The sequence below is a fragment of the Musca domestica genome, unplaced genomic scaffold (assembly GCF_030504385.1).
Source record: "Musca domestica strain aabys unplaced genomic scaffold, Musca_domestica.polishedcontigs.V.1.1 33, whole genome shotgun sequence".
Lineage (NCBI taxonomy): Eukaryota > Metazoa > Arthropoda > Insecta > Diptera > Muscidae > Musca > Musca domestica.
Genome location: NW_026712312.1, coordinates 7,135,017 through 7,151,245, shown reverse-complemented (window position 1 = coordinate 7,151,245; position 16,229 = coordinate 7,135,017). Strand labels below are relative to the sequence as shown.

At 33.3% G+C, this 16,229-nt stretch overlaps 1 protein-coding gene across 7 annotated transcripts in view; it reads left to right on the top strand.

The window, feature by feature from the left end:
- LOC101889472 (ABC transporter G family member 23) overlaps positions 1-16,229 on the top strand; it is a 124,320-nt gene that overhangs the window by 18,915 nt on the left and 89,176 nt on the right. For 2 of the 7 annotated variants that reach the window (XM_059125328.1, XM_059125327.1), the window contains exon 1: positions 9,877-10,026. The exons of 2 other annotated variants lie outside the window; for them this stretch is intronic. The gene's annotated coding sequence lies outside the window, so the exon portion shown is untranslated. Of the gene's footprint in view, positions 1-9,075; positions 9,226-9,876; positions 10,027-16,229 lie in introns of those variants that run through there. 3 more of the 7 variants (XM_059125325.1, XM_059125324.1, XM_059125329.1) reach the window with 3 other exon arrangements.

The window sequence follows — 16,229 nt, the reverse complement described above, 5'->3', positions numbered from 1 at the left end:
TTCAACTTTTTAGCTTCATCCGATCACCCTTACCCGAACGGTTCCAAATTTAGTACCATTTAGTACAGTTCGCACTCTCAGTACACATTTCCAAAACCACACTTACCAATGTTGACAAACTTACTTTCCAACCTTGATTCTCATACCAAAATTCAAGTTTCTATTTGTATCCGTTCACATAATAGCGAATTGTACCGTTTTAGAACTTTTCGTAACTTTAAGTTCGAATTTTTAAAAACTCTTTGGTATATCTATCCTGCAAATTTTAAAATTTAACTCATTCTATTGTCCAACACATAGTATTCAAAGAATTATTTTTAGTACGTGTCCCTATACCAATTTTCACAATTTTATCGCTGTATGACAAATTTAGTACCATTTAGTACTTTTCGTAAACTATGTGGTACGCATTTCAAAATTCACATCCCTCTTTTTTTATAGACACACATACCCACAGTGATCCTTATACCAAATTGACTGCATCTCTATTCCTTTACTCTATGTGAGATTTAGTACCTTTTAGTACTTTTCGTACACTTATTCTACACATATCCAGAACGAACTGTTTATGTCAATCGTACACACTTATGAAGACCTTAATACTTAATTTCAGCATTTCACAATTACCCATTCACTCAGAACCATATTGTTCCAAATTTTGTACATTTGGTACTAATTTTTCACATCAGTGGGCCTAAAAAACAAAAATTAAATTTTGGATGATTTTCACAAATGCTCCATATAATTTCAATACCAAAGCCTTGTGTATATCACCTATCATACTTTTTTCGAAAATTAAATTTCTAATACACCTCCTTCCAGGCAAAACCCAATTCTGCATAACTGAGACTTTTTTGCTCTGAGTCTCGCGTGAAAAGCATCTAAATCTATGACTTTTAACCTAAATAGAGTACATATCAAGAATAAAAATTTATAAATTTTAAAAATACACAGGTGACAACAATAAATTACAAACTCCCCTAAGCTGAGCAGACAAGAGCGTTAAACTGGTCAACAATTATTCAAAACCACACACACACATAAACCACTGCGATGAAGGAATGCTTGAATTCAAAGTAGGTCAGAGTCAATGCATTCGAACAGTTTACACCTTTCCCATAACCCTGAAAACAGTTAATTTATTACACATACATACGAATACCATGCAAAAGACACACGCAGACACACACCCATACACCTGTAATTCCCAGCCGTTATTCATTCCGAATTATTTATTAACCTTAATGATGAATTGGTTGCAGGGTGTTGGTGGGGTGGTACTGGTCATTTCTCTAAACCTCAAAACAAATTCACACCTTTTTCTTGAGAGTTCCAATGAAAAGGTCCCGCCGGTCCGCATTGTTTGGCTGGTTACAAGTGCCACCAACAACAAAAGAGGCCTTTTGCCCAAAAAAATTGAAACAAAAGCCCAACACTTGACTCGTTATAAGAAGGGTCATAATCAAATGCTAAATGGGTTTCTAATATGCGGCTCATTAAAAGGCAATCGATTCCCGTACCCTTTAAAAGGCCAAACAATCGACCAAAACCCAAGTGCAGTATCTATGCCAACGGCCTTTTGCACCCAAATGTGGATGGCAAATGAACTTGAAATTTTATTTTCAATGTCTTCCAGAGCCTCTGATGAAATCTTTACATGACAGTCAGACAGACAGACAGATAGACAATGACCAGTGCGGTTTGAACGAACCAAAGAATTGCCAAAACAAAAAGTCACGAAATTCGAAAACAAAACATCGCCTAAACGCCTCTTGGCCATGGCTGTAAAAGTTTTATTTTTTGAGCCATCCATCGATCGGTGGGTTGGTGGAATAGAAGCGGGTACCATGTGCGTAAATTGAATTGTAACGTTGATGATGTACATGTGAACAGGGCCGCTCTTCGAAACTGTACAAATTACAGTGTGTATGTGTGTGTGTGTTCAGATGGTACGTTATTAAATGCGATTATCAAATTTGATACTCATACCTGTCCATACATAAACACATACATACACACAGAGAGTCATATGTGCATCATATGGTGTTATTGTTTAGGTTAAATATTTTCTTTGTTATATGGAAACACAGTGGGGTTCGTAGAAAATCGTAGACTTGGTTCTACATAAAGAAGTGCGGGTTTTAAAACGTTAAACTCGATGGTGCACATTATAGTCATAAGTATGAGGATATAAGTTTTAAAGAGAGGCATCAGACACATTGTGGCTCATCGTAGCAATTGTTCGCTACTTCGTCAGCGGAAAGTCCACCTTAAAATTTTCAATTTGTCCCAATTGTTAGATCTTTTTAGTACTCAAAATGCACGATTTCTCCAACTTGACAAAAAATTTTTAATCGAAATTTCAATTATCGTACTAAATTTTCAGCCTTCCAAGACTTTATGTATTATTCGAGTTTTTCCTTTTTCGAAAAGAATACTAGGAAAATGTTTACGTTTTATACCAAAAAGTCCTCATCATTTTTCAATTTGCAATTTACTTAGGACCATTCATCGCACAATGGACCGACATCCAATTTTACTGTCCAAACCTACTTCATTCAGAAACCAACAGAAACTTAAATAACGAATTTCAGCAATTCAGCTCTGTAATTCTTCCCATTATTTATAATTTAGTACCATAACCTAATTTAGTACAAATATAGTACGCATATCCAAAACCAGCTCCTCCTCAATACAAAACACACCCCAATAGTGATTTCCATATCGAATTTCAGGATTTCAGCTCTATTCCTTTATCGAAATACGAAATTCAGTACTATTTAGTACTTTTCAAAATTACCTTCATATCTTAATTTCAGATACCAACAGAGACCTTATAACCAGCTCATCCCTTCACCCAGTACCCAATTTAGTACCACTAAGTACTTTTCGATAATTTTGGTACACATTTCTTTAAAAATCCTCATATCTTAATCACTGCCACTAAGTGTAACATCCATATCAAATGGCAGGATTTCACCTTTATTGCTTCACCCAAATCCCAAATTTAGTGACATTTAGTACGCATATCCAAAACAATACACAACTGTAAATTCTAGACATCAACGGCACTTTTCGACCATTTAGTACTTTTTCGCATTTGCCAAACCACCACCAATACCAACAGTGACCTCAACATTTAATTTCAGGATTTCAGCCCCAATCCTTCATCGAATGCCAAATACACAACTATTTATTACTTTTCACACACATAAAGGGCGCATGTCCAAACCACCGCCAAATCTAAAGCATCGCATTTCAGAATTGTATCATTATCCCTTCACCCAATACCACATTTAGTACCATTTAGTACTTTTCGTACAATTATGGTACACATTTCCAAAACCACCTCCACATCATAAGCACATACACAAACGGATAAATCTTAAATTGCAGGGTTTCAGCCCCAATCCTTCACCCTGCACCAAATTGAGTACTATTTAGTAAAAATGCAATAAACATTTCCACGACCACCTCCATATCTCAATTCTGGATACCAACAGAGACCCCAATATCAAATTTGAGGATTCCAGTCATATCCCTTCACCATATACCATATATAGTACCATTTAGTACTTTTCGTACAAATATAGGACGCACTTCCAAACTACTGGCAAACCTTAAACACTGATGCCATCAGTAATCTAAATATCAAATCTCAGAATTTTATCCCCATTCCTTCACCCAATACCAAATATAGTACCTCTCGTACAATCATAGTACACATTTCCGAAACTACCTCTATAAGTCCAGGCCATACATGAACGGCAACCATAATACCAAATGTCAGATTTCAAGTTCTATCTGTTCAACCAATACGAAATTTTTTTTTAGAAGTTTGGTAACATTTCCCAAATTTAAAGTTCGAATTTCCAAAAACCCTTCGGTGCATCCATCCTGCACTTCATCGGTGACTCTTATTCCAAATTTCAGGATTCCAGCTCCATCGGTCCATCACAATTCCAATTTATAACAAATTTAGTACCATATAGTACAGATAAGTACGAATTTCCAAAACTTCCTACATAACCCAATCCTACAAATTCCAATTTTCAGAATTTCAGCTCCATCGGATCACAAATTTACCAAATTTACAACATTTTGGTACATATAAGTACAAATTTCAAAATACCTACAAATCCCAATCCAACACTCTGACAGCATTTTTATTTCCAAGTTTCAGAATACCAGCTCTTTTGGTTCACCAAAATCCAAATTTTTCCAAATTTAGTAAATGTTAGTACATATGAGTACAAATTTCCAAAATTACATACATATCACAAACATATACTCCGACAGTAATCTTATATCCAAGTTTCAGGATACCAGTTCTATTGGTTCACCCAAAATATAAATTGTTCCAAATTTAGTACCATTTAGTACACTTGAATAAACATTTTCATTGCTACCTACATCATACAGTCCAACAGAAATTTTATTTTTAAATTTCATGATTCCAACTCTACTGGTTCACTCAAAATCCAAATTGTACCAAATATGCTACCATTTAGTACACAAAAGTACATATTTCCAAAACTACCAACAATCCTACACTTCAACAACAACCCCAATTCTAAATTTTAGGTTTCCATCCATATCGGTTCGCCTAAGTACAAATTGTACCAAATTTAGTACCATATAGTACAGATAAGTGCGAAATTTAAAAGCTACCTACATACCGCAATCCTTATTATTTTATTTATTATTTTTAGGATGCCAGCTCTATTGGTTCACCGAAATTCAAATTGTAGCAAATTTAGTAAATTTTGGTACACATAAGTACGAATTTCCAAATCTACCTACATACCTCAATCCTACAATACAATTGTAATCTTATTTTCAAAATTTCAAGATTCCAACTCTACCGGTTCACCCAAAATTGAAATTGTACCAAATTATATACACGAGAACACACTTTCAGAACTACCTCCTCATATCGACGTTACTCCTGAAACTTGATACTCATTCGAAATTTTTAGTTTTTATCTTCAACCGTTCACATGGTACTAAATGGTACCAAATATAGTACTCGTTGGTACTTTTCGTACACCTATAGTGCGAATTTCGAAAAACTCTTCGGAACATCTACCCCTACTGCTTCCTCAAAATCCAAAGGGTACGAGTTTTAGTTCCTTTTAATACTGTTCTATTACGAATTTCCAAAAACCCAGCCTTTCTTGAGAAATAAAGCAATATGGCAAGAAAATGAAAAAAATCCCCCCACTGTGCCTGGCTCTTGTATGTATACGCGTGCGTGTGCGCATGCGCATATCGATTATTTTGATTTGCTCTTTTGGCCAGAATTCCGATACAAAGCAGACAAAAAAAGAAGTCTTTTATTTTTAACCGTTGATGGTCAGTCAAATGTCGTTGATTTGTTGTAATATTAACTTTTGACTCGGTTTTTGTGCGTTAGACTGTGCGTGTGTGTGTGCGTGCATGTGTTTTGAATCTTTTTTTATTTTGGTTGAATGACAGTCAATATTTAACAATTCTGTTGCGGATTTTTGTGCAATCATTGTAATTATTTTATGGCAGCGGAGGTTATTGATTTTTTTGATGTCATTAACAGTTGGTTTCTTGTTCTTGTTGTTGTCGACGTTGTCGGTGTCGTTGTTGTGGTTGGTGGAAGGTGGATGGGAGTGTGACGATGAATGGTGGCTTTGAAGATGTCGATGTCTAGGGTGCTGTTGCTGGCGATGGTGGTAGTGCTGGCGGTCATGAGCTAGTACAGGTATTGATTATTGTTATGGATTTTTAGTACCTTTATTGACATTTAATTCGCTGACGTCGTTTATGTTTTTATTGTTTTTGTATTTTTTACTTTTGCCATGAAGACATTGAATTGAGTACCGTTAAAAACCGTCTTTGCTAATTGAAAGAGATTTTAAAGAAATAATTAAAAGTAGGTTGTTATCAGTTGATTTAAAACGTTTTTTATTTTTATGAAGTTTTGTTTGAAGTTTGACAGCCTTTATGAGAATATCTTTATTGTTTTATAAGTTCGATGGAGGTGTAATTTTATTTTGTTTATTAATGGAGTGTAGATGGACATCAAAAAAAAAAAAAAAAAAAAAAAATAAAATAAATAAATAAATAAATAAATAAAATAGATGTAGAAGAAGATTTGATAAGTTATTATTTTTACATATTTTGTTTTAAAAATATAGTCAATAACTTTAAGGGGTTCCATGAAAAATGATAACCAATGCGGGGTTATGTTTTAGTTTTTTATCCATTTTGAAAAAAAAAATATTTTTTTGGAAGACTTTGCGAAAATATTTTCTTGAAACCCATTATGCGCCCTTTTTGATTGAGTTTCAATGTTAAATACGAATCGAAGGTCACTGGAATCAAAACCAATTTTTACACGTAAAACTAATAATATTTTTTTTTATTATTTTACACTTTTTTTTGCTAAACAACCATAAATGGTAAACAATAAATTTGTTTAAATGTTTGATGGTATAATACATTTGCAGACGGCATGACTGTGCAAATAAATTCGGTGTTAGTTGACCTTTAGAGAAAATGCAAACCAATTAAGTTGAATGACCCATTGCAGGGGAGAACAAATTGGGGATCCATTTATGAAATGAATAGAAATGGGAATCTATGAAATGCAGAAGTTAACAAAAACAAGTAAAAAAGCTGTAAGTTCGGCGGGGCTTGATTTTGAATACCCACTACAATTTGGAATGATTGTGGCAATTTTCAAAAAAAAAAAACAAATAAAATCCCTTAAAAATTCAGTTAAGATCTTAAAAATACCGAATTTAATTTGAAATTAATTTGAAATCGGATAAAAATATATATGGGAACTATATCCAAATCTGAACCGATCTCGATAAAATTTGGCAAAGATATTTCTGAGCTGTATTTGATATATTTCCCCAAATATTGTTGTTACAGAGTGCATGTTACGGCTGAGGAGGACAAAAATAAGAAATCGGGCCTAACAAATGTTGTTTGCAAAATTTCATCTCAATCGGATAATAAATGCGACCTGCATTTTGTTCACAAGAATACATGGACAGACGGACGGACGGACGGACGGACAGGCGGACTGACATGCATAAATCAACTCAGAAAGTGATTCTATGCAGATCATCAAAAGGAACTATGGGTCTATCTCGTTTCCTTTTGCCTGTTACAAACAAATGCACAAAGACATAATACCCTGACCATCCTGTGGTGTAGGGTATAATGACCACCTTGTGGTGTAGGGTATAAAAAAAGTTCGGTGAATAATGTTGCTAAAATCATCAAAATACCGAATATAGAGAGGTACCATTATATAGGTGTTATACCAAAACGTGGACCTGCACAGGCAATTTTCTGTCATATTCTGTAGTATCCATTGTGAACTTCAAATAACAAATTTGAAACATTTCCGAAGAATAATGTGGTAAAAATCATCAAATCAATCAAATCACCGAATATAGGGAGGTACCGTTATATGGGGGCTATACGAAGACGTGGACCTGAACAGACAATTTTCTGTCATAGGCTCTAATATCCATTACGAACATCAAATACCAAATTTGAAAAATTTCCGGTGAATAATGTTTCTTAAATCACCAAAACGCCGAAAATAGGAGGTACCATCATATGGGGGCTATACAAACAGTCCTGCAGACATTATATACATTCGAGTAACATTTTATAAACCTACTTAATTTCTGTCGGAAGCTAGACTGATTTCCACAGACGGAGAGACGCATAGACTGACATACATCGCTAAATTGACATAGAATTTTATGCTGATCAAGAATATATACAGGGTGAGATAAAAAACTGCAACAATGAAAGGAAAAAATGTCGGAAATAGCATCGAATTTTAGAAAAAGTTTAGATTTGTTCGAATTGGCCACCTATGGCAATTATGGCCTTCAAACGGCCAATGAAACCATCACACCAGTATCCCGGCAATGAGCGATGGTACGAAACACAAAAGATTTATTCACATATAAACGCTGGAGAGCTCTAACGATAGCCACTTGTGGTTTTCCAGACAAATATAAAGAAATCACACTATCAAGCGTGAGTTCCATCACGAATAACTTTTTCTCTGGAAAATGTTCACCATCACTGGCATAATTTTAACAGCTGTCGGAAGAGCGGCTTAGAAATGACAGCACTATCTACACATACTCCATTCATCGCAGCAGAAGAACCGAAAAGTTTAGATTATAATGATTAATAATTTAACCCCATTTTATTATTAGGGAATACCCATCTTGCCGATTAAGGCAATTGTGTTGAAGGTGTAAAAAATTGCGCGAAAAAAATATATAACCCTATTTAAATAGGACTTATTTTCACCAATTTTCTGTAAAACGTTTTTCAAAATAATTTAATTTTTTATTTCACGAAATTAATTTTTCTTACATTCACCTAGCGTACGAATTGTACTATTTAATTCGAATTTACCCATCACTAGCACCATGTCTGTGGTGAGCTTCTCAACATGGCTAAAACAAAAGCTTTTATTTGCACTGCCTGACCGAGAGAGAGATAGAGAGCGAGAGCAATGCAACGAAAGCTTTGCCTCTAGGAAACGTGAATAAAATTTTTAACTTCTTCTATTGTGGGGTGGCTTGGCTCGCCTTTGATGGAAACTTAAGAAAACTTTTGAAAGAAAATGAGAGTGTTGTTTTTGTTGTTGTCTATTAGGGTAGCATACAAAGAGGAAATTCAAGAACAAAGAACTGTTGGTTGTATTTTCGGTTGGAATGGGGCGATGATGGTGACTGGCCACTGGTTACTGTTACATGGTTTTGTATTTTCTGTAATGATTCGTGGGGGATTTTTCGAGAGCTGGAAATGCATGTGAACACCTTCGTGGAACGTGTATGTGTGTGCGAGTGTTACAAAGTCCAGTTGCAGTTTGGAGGCCGTTCGGTTTTTGTTTGTGATGTTGTTGCTGTTGTTGTATTTGCTTAATTGTGGTCAGTGCAGTGGAATGCATCTGATGATGTTGAGAACCTTAATGGTTGGTAATTAAAGCTGTGGTGCTGCTGCTGCTGCCGCTGCGACCACTGCCACCACTGAGATTTGTTTGTTGTCAACATCTTTTGAGGGTCTAAAGCTATTGCCGTTCGCTCGTCTCGGTCAGTTGTGTTTGAGCCGTAAAGCGCTACAGTTGTACATTCGTCTCGTCGCCGTTTACCGAAACGAAGAAAAGCCCAGTAGAGCAGTCGCAAAGAAATCGTTTATTTTTCGGTTGGTGTATTTTCTGTTCGATTTCTGTTTTTTTTCTTGAGTTTCTTTTGAGCGTGTGGCCGTGTTGTGAAGTCTCTGCAAGCGTTTGCAAAGAAAAGCCCACAATACAGGAAAAACGTCAACAAGAGTACAACCAACTTTTTGAAGACTCTTCTCACCCGCCCAGCCAGCAAATGCCTGGCGTGGTGTACAAGTGACTTGTACTAAATGAGTGAGCAAACACGCTCGCACACTCTTACAGACAGCCAGACAGACATTGTGATATTTTTGGTGGTATTTCACATAGAGGGATTGCATACTTGTTGGCTATTTGTTCATAGCGAGCTTGTCCCCACCTCCCCTCCCCTCTCTACGCTTCGCTTCTAAGCACTCCACAAAAATATTAACGTTGTTAAGACGGTGGCTATGGCTAAGTGTAAAGTGCGAATTTAGCAACGTTGAAAGAAAACAAAAACAACAACAACAAAGTTTTTTTATGCTTTTTGTACAAAGTATTGCCGATCAACCGAACGAGCAACCGAAAACATTAAGAAATCAACTGAAATATCGGACTCTGTGTGCAAGTGAATGAATATAGCTGGCTCCGTGTGAGTGAAGTGCGAACGCCTGGCATCTCTTTTGGTGAGAAAAAAATAAAAAAACACCAGAGAACAGCGGTCAGCATTCAGCCACAATGACAGAATCAACGCTGCCAGCTGTGCTTTGTTGACGTTAACGCCAAGTGTCGCCACGACGTTTAACTTGGCTTAACAAAAAAACGCTAAGATTTAGTACCAATTCGTCGTTGTACTGAAACACATGGTAAACGTGGTGTTAGCTTGAGAATTTAGTGGTTCGAATCAAAAAAAATTTTGAAATAAATTTTGAAAAAAAATAAAATTTTTGACTAACCAAAAAATATTCTTAAAATTTTGTAAAAAAAAATAAAAAATAAAAAAGTTTGGCAAAAGTAAAGTGACCAAAGATCCTCTCTCTCTTGGATGGAGCGGGTTTGACAGTGAATGACAACGACCAATCAATCGATAGCCAATGCAATAACAAGTGCTTGTGTCTTAAGTCTTTTGTTTTGCCAATAGACAAACTTCTTCTCTCGTTTAACTCTCAACTCCCCCACCAGTCAAAGCAAACGAAGAAAAAAAAACACACACTCACGCAACTTAATAAAGTGGAAATAGTATGAAGTTTCATTAAAGTACAACAACACCAAAAATAAAAAACGATAAAATTATTACATAAAAAAATACAAACAAAAATAATATAAAAAAAAAAAGTTATTAAAAAGGAAATTTGTTTTGAACAACCTCCAGCACCGCCACCAAAGAAGTAGCGAAAAAAGAAGCGAAAAAAACGAAAATAAAATTAGCACTAATAAAAAAAAATCAAAGTTAACCTTTTTTTTATTAACAAAAAACGAAAAGAGATCGATAGTTGTTGAAGTTATTAACAAAAAAAAAAGAAAAAAAAAAAAACAAATATTAAATCATAAACGAAACCAAAGAAACAGACTAAATTTTGGGATTTATATGCAAAATTGTAAAAGGATTTAAATAATAAAAAAAAAACCAAAACAAGTAAGTAAATTTTTATAAAATTTGAAAATTAATAAAAAATAATTTGCCATCCAAAATCACAACTGATACATCGAATAAATTTTAATTATATTTTTTTTTTATTTCAACATCAAGAACCTTAAAATCGCCCCATTATCGCCTTTATTCCTAGGCAGCCAATTTGTTTCGTTTCCCGCAAAACACTTTATTCGCAATTCATTTGACGAAGATCGCTTTTGTGTTCGAGGAATATAAATTTGTTAATTAACAAATTGAGGCTACGTCAGAATTTTGTTGTTCGGATTCTCACTTTTACCCTTCATTTACATTTCTATGTGTATTGGCTTGCGATTGCTGTAGTTGTTTTTTTTTTTTTGAGTGCGATTTTTTTATAAATTGTCAAAATGTGCGCGCCCGCTAAGGAATCGAAAAACCAAAAAAAAAAAATGTTCAAAAGATTGCCACTCACATACACGCAACATTCGTACTGGCAATTTAGCTATAAATGACAAGTTTAGACACAAAGCGACAATAAAATTTTGAGAGAAGACGAAAAAAATGGCTTAAATTACCTTTTTTACACTCGAGGAAAAATTAAAAATTCAAACTAAAAAAAGAGAATAAATTGTCTATAAAATTTAAAAAAAAAAAAAATAGTAATAATAATAAATAATAAATTAATAAATAATAATAATAATGTAACGGGTGTTTTTCTAGGAGATTGCTGATTTTAAATTTCAATAAAACAAATTATAAAATGCCAAAAAAATGATAGAAAAAATGGTCTTTAAAATTTAAAAAAAAAAATTAAATAAATAAATAAAATAAATTTAAATAAAACAAATTATGCCAAACAATGAAATGGCCAAACAAAAATTATTTGATTGATATTTTTTTGTCATATAATATTTTAATATAATTTTGGGAATATGGACATTACGACTATTTTCCACAAAGGTCATTCTTGAGGTCCAGTTTTCGACCACCTTTTCTAGCAAAAAAGAAGCAGAATTAACTCGAACTTTTTTATTCCATTGCAATTCTTCGAAAACGTTTCTGTGATATAGATTTAATTTTAATTGTGATTTATAATTAGCTATTGTTAATAATATTAATATTTTTGTGTCTAGTTTTTTTTTTATTAATTTTAATTGGCAATAAATATTAACGATAACTCTCAAACAAAAAATATTAAAAAAAATATTTTTAAAACCGGTTTCTTCTTTAAAAATACTGCTGAAAAGCTAAAAACCCCAGCAAAACGTTGAGTAAATAATGTAAACTATTTTTTTTATTGTCATAAAAATTTTTTGACAAAAAGAAGTTCAAAATATTAATTAAAAAGGTCCACGAAATTACAAAACTTCAAAAATAAAACATATTTTTTTATTTCATTTTTGAACTTTGCGTTGTTAAGGAGTACACAGAGTACATTTTCATGATAGTTTCCTTTTCTTTTAATAACTTGTCTATTTTTCGATATTTCTTTAAATTTTATTGAACCTAATTTTTGTTTTAGAAAATTTGAGGATTTCGGTAAGAGAGACTGAAATTTGCAAGGATAGTTGTACCAAATTAAAAAAAAAAAAACTTAAAAATATATATTTTTTTAATTAAAAGAAAAAACAGTGTCCGCAAAATGACCTTTTTTAATATTTCCAAAATCAAAGCAAAAAAGACTTTTTTAATATTTTTTCAAAATTCGTTTATTTTAATTTCATTTAAATGACTGACACGGCTGGTCATGTTCTACACGATCGGTCAAGTTTTTAAACACATTTCCGATTGTATGACGACACCCCACAAATAATGGTTCAAAGTTATCAAATCGCGGCTTACAACAAATGTTTACTTTTTATCTTAAAAATCTTTCATTTTGGAAAAACAATTGGTAAAACCATTACACAATGGACCGACATCTAATTTTTCTGTTCAAACCCATTTCAACGTCTCCGCATGTTAGCTCTAGAAACCAACAGCAGCCAAAATCTGACATTTCAGGATTTAAACTCAAACCATTCACTCAACGGCGAATTTAGTACCATTTAGTACTTTTCCAATAATTTTAGTACCCATTTACAAACCCACTTCCAAATGTCAATATCAGATACCAACCGTTATATCAAATTTCAGAATTGTATCTCTATCCCTTGAACCCATACCAAATTTAGTACCATTTAGTACTTTACGTACAAAAATAGGTCGTATTTTCAACCCACCGCCAAATCTCAAACCCAGATACTAACAGAGATCTCAATATCCAATTTGAAGATTTTAGCCCTCTCCCTTTGCTCAATACCAAATTTAGTACCATTTAGTACTTTTCATACAATTATGCTACACATTTTCAAAACCACCTCCATTTTTCAATTGCAGATACCAACAGTTATTTACATATCAAATTTTAATGATTTCAACCCTATTCCTTCAACCAATACCCAATTTAGTACCATTTAGTACTTTTCGTACAAATATAGGATGCATTTCCAAAAGATATATCCATTAGTAACCTATAAATCAAATATCAGAATTGTATCTCTATCCTTCACCCCATACTAAATTTAGTACCATATGGTAATTTTCGTACAGTTATAGTACATATTCCCAAAATCATCTTCATGTGTCCAGATTACACAAACAAACACCCTTATATCAACTTTCAGATTTCAAGCGTTATCTGTTTACCCAATACCAAATTGTACGAATATAGTACTATTTAGTACTTTTTGTGCACTTGTGGTACATATTTCCAAAACCACCTCTTTATCACAAACCTACAATATCAAATTTCTAAACTTCAGCTTCATTCGTTCACCTTAAATCAAACTATTCCAAATTTAGTACCATATAATACAGTTTGCACACTTAGCACACATTTCCAATACCACCTTAACCTTCATATTATCAAACTTATTTGCCAACCTTGATTCTCATATCAAATTTGGAGTTTTAAACTCTATCCGTCAACATAATACCAATTGGTGCCATTTTGCAAGTTTAGTACTATTTTAAATCTTTTCGTAATCTTAAATTTCGAATTCTCAAAAACTCTTTGGTATATCTATCCTGCACTCCATCAGTGGTGCTCATTCCAAATTTCAGAAAATTTTTAGTATTTTTAGTATTTTTCGTACCCGTTTAGTACGAATTTTTAAAAAACCAACCTTATTATAGGCCACGGACCGTGCAACATTTCAAGACTCTAGCTTCAGCCGTTTCGTCAGGGCTTTGATTTACGGCCAGTGAGTGAATAAGTCAAAGTTTCGCCTTTAACGAAATTTATGCTGATTCCCACACTCCTCTCATGAGTCCAACTGCCGATCTTTTATTAGCTGGCATTAATTGTGCTGTTTCATTTGTTACCATTGCCCCCTGAGACAACCTTTGAAGTCAAACAAATATATCCGCATCCTCATTAACCGAAATGAAAATGAGGAAAACTTCTATTATTTTTTTCTAACCGCAACAACAACAAAAAATAACCGTTTACCAGAGACATGCTCATGAAATTAGTGTGACACGCAAAGTTTTGTGACAGCGACTCATTAGAATGTGCACCGCTTTGTTGTAGTTGTTGTTTTTGTTGCTATTCTCCATTGGAAAATAAAAACAAATGTAATCGCTTAGGATCGTTTAAAATTATGAAACAGTTAAAGTGTTTTTTTATAGGAAGTTTTGAGTTTTGGTGGAATTTAAAATTTGTAAATCACATAGTTGTAGGTCATTAAGTGAGAGAGATACTGGGTTTTGGCGAGAGAGGAGAGAGTTAACGAAAATTCGACTATTTATGAGAAATATATATTCATTCCAGAGAAGCGGGAGCATTTAACAAAATGTCTATTTAACAAAAAAGTGTATCATTAACAAATTGACATTAGACCTCTTTCTATCAGCCTAGAATCTTTTCCAAAGTGGCTTGCTAATGTCCGACCTTTGATCATAATTATCATAATTGCTAATAATTTTATAAAATTTTATTTTAATAATTAACCAGAAGTCAATCAGACAGTCTGTAATTACGAGAGGCCAAACAGCAACAAATCTCCGATTTCAAAGTGGTTTTATTCCGCCTTCCATCTCAGGGCTAATTACCAGCTGCAATTTTTAAACAAATCGAGACAGAATAATCCATTCTAACTATTTGCCCTTTCATTCAGTTCTATGGCAGATATTTCCTTAATATTAACATTTGAATGCAAAGGGGCCCTCCATCTAACCTGTTGGACGGACTGTCTTACCAGTGTTGAGGGAATAGTCAAAGTCCATTTTGAAAGCGGGTAATTAAAATATTTATACACATATTTGCAAATGACAATTTTGTTGTTGTTATTAGTCGGCATGGAGGGAGCTGCTGATGTTGATGATGGTTGTGGCCGGTGATTGTGGGTCGAATGTCAATTGCCGGTTTGGGGGGCAATTGTTCGGAGACATGAAACATCATTAAAAGAGAATCTCAAATTTATACAATGTTTTGTGTTGTGCTTACCTCGGTAAGTTGTTCTCAATTGAAAGTTTTATATATATTTTTTTTTTGTAATTTGAAGAGGAGGTCGAGATGCCAACAAATACAAATTTAATTGTTTGTGTATTTTACTCGGTGGGTTTGGTTTGAAAATTTAATTTTTTTAGTGTCACTTAAGCAATATGTTGCTACTGTGATATGATGCTTTGATAAAAGTATCTTTAAATCTTTAAAATGTTTTTAATAAGCGTGTTTTATTAAAATTTTAAAATCTTTGTCCATTGAAACATAATTTCTTCAAAAATCTCCATCTCTTGGACTTTTGGTCATTAAAAATATTTTAAAAACAAAATCCAGGTTTCTTGGACTTTAGGTCATTGAAAAAATATATTTTTTTAAAAAAATCCATTCTTCTTGGACTTCTGGTCCTTGAAAAAATATTTTTTTAACAAAAATCCAGGTTACTTGGAATTTTAGTCATTGAAAAATATTTTTTTTAAAAATCCATTTTTCTTGGACTTGTGATCCTTGAGAAAACTATTCTTGAAAAAATTTACGTTCCTTTGACTTTTGGCCCTTGAGAAAATACTCTTTAAAAAATCCAGTTTTTTTTACTTTTGGTCCTTGAGAAAATATTTATTAAAAAAATTCAGGTTTCTTTGACTTTTGGTCCTTGAGAAAATATTCTTTAAAAAATCCAGGTTTTTTGGATTTTTTGGTCCTTGACAAAATATTTTTTTGAAATTCTACGTTTCTTTACTTTTGGTCTTTGAGAAAATATTCCTTAAAAAATCCACGTTCGTTTGGTCCTTGAAAAAATATTCTTTAAAAATCCACTTTCGTTTGGTCCTTGAGAAAATATTCCTTAAAAAATCCACGTTTGTTTGGTCCTTGATAAAATATTTTTTAAAAATCCACGTTTCCTTGGTCTTTGAAAAAATATTCTTTAAAAAATCCACGTTTGTTTGGTTCTTGAAAGAATTATTCCTTAA